Raw genomic sequence first — 6,000 nt, 5'->3', positions numbered from 1 at the left:
TCAAGAATTCCTCTCCATTGTACTCGGTCTTGGGCTACTCGTCGCCAATTCGTTGCGCGTCTCGACACACGCAAGTCGGCTTCAACCTGGTCGAGCCAGGTCGCTTTCCGTCTGTACTCCGCCAAAAATAGTCCGCAACACCTTTCGTTCAAAAACGGCAAGTGCACGTATGTCTTCCGTAAGTAAAGTTACTGTCTCAAGTCCGTAGAGGACTACCGGTCTGATTAGCGTTTTGTAGATCGTCAGCTTTGTGCGGCGGCGTATGCTCCTTGATCGAAACGTCTTGCGAAGGGAAAAGTAGGCTCGATTTCCAGCTGGAATGCGTCGTTGGATCTCTTTACTCGTATTATTGTCGGCGGTGACCAGAGATCCCAAATATACGAACTCATCAACCACTTCCAGTTCATCGCCGTCAATAGTCACTGTCCGTGGGAGGTAAACGTTGCTTTCTCGGGAGCCTCTTCCTACCATATATTTGGGCTTGAGAGCAAGGTTGCCAACAAGTTTTCCCGAAAATCTGGCGAACACGAGTAAAAGTGTCTGGCAAAAATCTGGTGGTAAATTAGTCCGATGAGAGGCGTTTTCCTGAAAAAATCTTGCTCGTTTTGCTCACCGTAGATGCAAAATTTTGTCCAAAATTAGAAGTGATGATCTTTTTGCAAGACGGAGGATCGAAAATCTGGCACATTGCTAAATATCTGGAAGGTTTTGAGCTTTGTCTGTTTGTCTGGCGCGCAATCAAAAATCTGGCAAAATCCAGATTTATCTGGCATACTGGCAACCATGCTTGAGAGTGTCCCCGAAACGCGCACGTAGCACTTCACTCGTTCCAGAGTAGCTTTGATCAGCCGCGTCAGTTTGTCCGGAAACCCGTACTCGTGTATTATCTGCCATAGCTGTTTGCGTTCAACGGTATCGTATGCTGCTCTGAAATCTACGAAAATATGATGCGTGGGCACGTTGTACTCTCGACATTTATGAAGGATTTGTCGGAGAGTAAAAATTTGATCCGTAGTAGCACGGGCCCCCATAAAACCCATATGATACTGCCCTACGAATGTAACCGTTGGTTACATATTTTATATAAAATTAGCTCTGCCAATTTAAAATGCTTTTTTTCAATCTGCTCATAATTCCCAATCCAAATTCCCTAAGTCCATCTCTGAGCAAGCTGTCGACTGTTTGATTGATAGCGCTCCAAACCTTCGGGTGGAGCGGTCACTCACACGGGAAAGCTTGTTCGGTCATATCTAAAACAACCTGAGGAAGCTGTCTACTGAGTGGGTGATATTCCTCCAAGTCTCTCGCTTTGCGACCGGGACGGACGAGTCACTCACTTGGGAAAACTCTCTCGGGCATAACTAAACAGGTTTGAGAAAGCTGTCAACGAGGTGAGCGATATTCCTCCAAGTCTGTCGCATTGCGACTGGGACGGACGAGTCGCTCACGGCGGAAAGCTTTCTCACTAATCTGCAAGAGAAACGGTGATGCGATCGACTGAGTGAGTTATATCCCTCCACGTCTGGCGTCTCACGTCTGGGACGGAGGGGCAATTCGCTCGGGAAAGCCTTTTCTAATACAATCAGAAGATTCCTCTGCAAGTGTGTTAACCCTCCACGTCCACGTTAGACGGAGGGATCCCCCCTACAGGGTTGCTCACAGATACCACTAGGAATACAACCAAGGTATTCAAAACCTAGGGTATTATCCAATAAATAATTGTTGCCAGGACAAAAGAACGTTAAAAACTGGAAGTCTTTAAAAGATTCCAATTTTTAACTGACCGAAATTATAAAAGGGCTAGGCTCGATAAACAGGAGATCATTCGTTGTGTGGAAAACTGAACGATATCAGTGCGCGTATCGTATTGTGATTTTTAAAAATAATTTATTGTCGGTGAGATAAAATGCTGACTATGTTGTTTGTGTTTAATTAAAAGGAAATATTAGGTAATTGTCTAGTTTAAAAAGAAAAAGTGCATTGTGAGAAATGATAGTATTGTAAATTTTTTTATAGTATTCTAGTGCCAAACAATTGAACAACAAAAATAGCTAAAAGCAAACAATCTACAATACAAAAAAAAAACAGACAAGAATAAAAAGTTATAAAAATTAACAGTGCTGATATACAAGAAAACAAAAAGTAAAAATAGTATAAGTAAATTTTAAATGTGTAACGGTAGATTAAGGCTGGTGTAGGAAAGTTAAGGCTGTGTGTAAAAAGGCTAATATCCCTCGAATAGGTCCTCGAGGGACCTTTTGTTCTTGGACTTTCTTCCACAGACGGAATTAGTATGGACACCCGTACCCGGATTACCCGTTTTACAATTCTGCGTTCGGTGCAGCGCGCATCCAGAATCGGTGGCTATTGCCGTCGGTTTTATCGTGAGACATCGCCAGCCAGGTTCCATAGCCGAGTCCACGTCTACCGTACCAGCAGCAAAAGCCCTGCTGCGAGTAGATCAACCGTTGTCTGCAATCCGTACTCCAAGGCAATTGGTAGTCCAGCTGACGGTTTTAGTGTTACGGAACGAAACCGAGACTACGTACCATCTTTTGGCCGTGTCCGAGGCCACGTTGAACGTACCAGCACCAGATGTGGTGTGTACGGTGAAGTTATCGTCTCCAAAAGGAACACAAGTAGAGGATAAAACCAAACACCAGCCTTAGTTATGCGCAAGTAGTTAGATTTAAGTGAACATTGTTGGGAGAAGGGAAATAAACCGTTAAGTTAGATGTAAAATCCCGATTTTTAACCACAGCGATATTACTCTACCATTTTATCTCCGCTTTACTGTTAAATTTCGTGGTCGAACTTGAAAGGAGTTTTAGTCCTGGTCGTTCAGCTTTCGTTCGCCTTGTGACCTTCGTATAATCTCGATCTAGGAGTCTTGGCAACATTATTAGCTGTGATATTACCCGGATTAGTGGTTTGTGTCCGGCGGTTTCTGTTTGCGACGGAAACACCCATTGTATTTGGCAAGCGCCGCGACGCACACCCGTTTCTACTCGTTTTAATACCGTTTCCCTTCCCCATCCTTCCCGCTGAGCAGTTTTGAGAAGTATCACGAATTCTCTTGCTATTGGGGATAGACGACGCAACAAAATCTGGGAGAGCACCTTGTAGGTGGCGTTGACCAGCTTAATGCCGCGGTAGTTACAGCAGTCTAGCCGGTCGCCCTTTTTGTAGATGGGACAGACTACGCCTTCCATCCACTCCTCCGGTAGTTTCTCTTCTTCCCAAATCCTTGAAATTAGCCAGTGAAGTGCCGTTACTAGTGGTTCTTGGTCATTTTTGAACAGTTCTGCCGGGAGTCGGTCCTTTCCGGCGGCTCTATTATTCTTCAGCAAACCGATTTCTCGTCGGATCTCTTCGAGATCGGGAGCTGGTACACTGTTGTCGTTTGTAGGTACTCCGAGGTTAACTTCCATTGCGTCTCCTGCTGCTATATCGCCGTTTCTTTATTTCTTTATTTCTTTCTTTTCAAGAAGGGAAAAGCCCGCGGAAGTGGAACTTTGTTCGACGCTTCTTCTTCCGTAGGCACAAAACCTTCATTTTTGCACCAACAGTTTACACCAAATGATACAATTATAAGCAGTTACATAATGAGGACTTAAATTATAACACAAAGTTCCTTATTATCTATGAGTTGATGACTAACACTATACTTTTTGCACGTGATTTACTTCAAAGCATGCAGAAAATTATTTTTAAGGACAGAACGGGACAAATGGAAATCAAACACATTAAAACAACGGTTGAAGACGCGAGACATACTCGAGAGAGGCTCGTTTTGGCCATAATTGGTGCGTGAAGCTGGAAGATTGAGAAAGGGGTGAGATCGGAGGGATCGCCGACGGGTATTGATGTTTAGTTGTTGGAGTATATCTGGGCTGTCAATTTGAGAGTTTAGAATATCAGAGATGAACAAAGCCCTAGCAATATCTCGTCGTATAGCTAAAGAGTCAAGCCCGATCAGATTACAGCGGTGTTCATAACTAGGAAGATTTGAAGGGTCATTCCAAGGGAGAAGGCGTAAGGCGTATCGAACAAATTTTCGTTGGATAGACTCAATCCGTTGGATGCTGTTATGGTAGTACGGTGCCCATACAACTGCAGCGTATTCTACTATTGACCGCACTAAAGAACAATATAGTGTTTTTAAACATTGGATATTGTTAAAGCTCTTAGTAAATCTAAATAAAAAACCTAGATTTTTCGAGGCTTTGGTAGAAATATAGGCCACATGTTCTTTAAAAGATAATTTTGAATCGAGCAGAATTCCCAAGTCTTTTACACATGTTTCCCTTTTCAAGGATGTTTGTATTTGTATTTGTATTTGTTCTGGCTTTTGTAGGCGTTTTGCCCTTAAGCAATAATTGAATTAGTTATAAATTAAACATTGACTTAAATAATTATAAATACATAAAATCTAAACACTATATAATTGACCTCTGTAGTACAAACTTAGTCTTCGTCTTAACATATTCGGTGTCATATCCAAAGTTATAATCTCTCGAAGTCCGTTAAACTCGTGCATGAACCTGCATGTCGCTTCATGCTGCGTATAGTTTCTGCTTCGAAGAGGAGGCTCGAATGTTCTGCGTCGACGAAGTACAGCGGGACTCCTATTTAAACTTAATTTGTCCCTTAACACTTGGCTTCTTACTCGACCAGACAATACATTCACAAAGAAGACAACATCCGTTATTTTATGTCTGGCGGTCACGGTATCCAGATCGACAAGCATACACAGTTGCTCATATGGAGGGAAGGGGTCGTTGTTCCGTACTAAGTTCCTTAGGGCAAATCTCACAATTTTTTTCTGAATGCCTTCCAAACGGTTTATTTGATAAGAGTACTGCGGCCTCCAGACGGTACTCGCAAAATCCAGCTTGGATCGGACTAAGCCGATAAATATAGCTAGCAAAGCATGCGGATCGGTAAGTTCGCGTCCAAATCGGCGCACTAGTGCAAACATCTGCAAACATTCTTTAACCAAATTATTTATATGACAGTTGAACGAGAGCTTTTCGTCAAATATAACTCCTAAGTCTCGTATCACTGTCACTCGCGGGATATCTGTTTCTTCGTAGCTATAATCAAATACAATTGGCGCTGATCTTCTTGTAAACGTCAAAACAGAACATTTCCTGGGATTTACTGATAACCCACAGGCAGCACAGAATCTGCCAAAGTTAACTAGATCTTGTTGCAGGGCAAAACATTCTTTGGTGGTCTTTACTGGTAAGAATAGTTTGACATCATCGGCGTATACCAGAATATTTGCTTCTACGATGAAAGTGGAAAGATTGTTCATCACTAGTACGGAGAGTAACGGACCTAGATGGCTTCCTTGTGGAACACCTGAGTTTACGGTGAACGGCTGTGAAACTTCGCCGTGAATTTTCACATACTGCGTTCTGCATGTTAAATAGGAGTTTAACCAGTTTAGCAGTGAGCCTCTAATGCCGAAATCATAAGCTGCATCGAGTACACTACGAATTCCTACTGCATCAAAAGCTTTACTCATATCCGTGTAAATACAGTCTACTTGATATCCTCTTGATATGTAATCTGTCACGGTTGTATGAAATTCACACAGGTTCGTTACGACTGATTTACCCTTCAGAAACCCATGCTGAATCGATGATATTTGCCCACATGTTCCAGAGACTTTGTAATCATAGCACACAATTGATTTCTTGCGTGTAAAAGAAATGCACGAACACTTAGAGGCATTCAGTACCATTCTATTCGTTGTGCACCAGTCGGCGAAATTATCCAGCTGCGCTTGCAGAAAATCAGTGGCTGTGTTATTTCTGATAACGGCAAAGAGTTTAAAATCATCGGCATACGATGATTTCATGCATTTCAAAGCAAAATTGATATCGTTCAAGTAGAGGAGGAATATATACGGGCCTCGATGACTGCCTTGGGGCACACCAGACGTGACGGGGAATGGAGAAGAGATGATGCTACCTACTTTGACAGACATGA

The sequence above is a fragment of the Sabethes cyaneus genome, chromosome 3, assembly GCF_943734655.1.
Source record: "Sabethes cyaneus chromosome 3, idSabCyanKW18_F2, whole genome shotgun sequence".
NCBI lineage: Eukaryota > Metazoa > Arthropoda > Insecta > Diptera > Culicidae > Sabethes > Sabethes cyaneus.
This window is presented reverse-complemented; position numbering follows the sequence as displayed.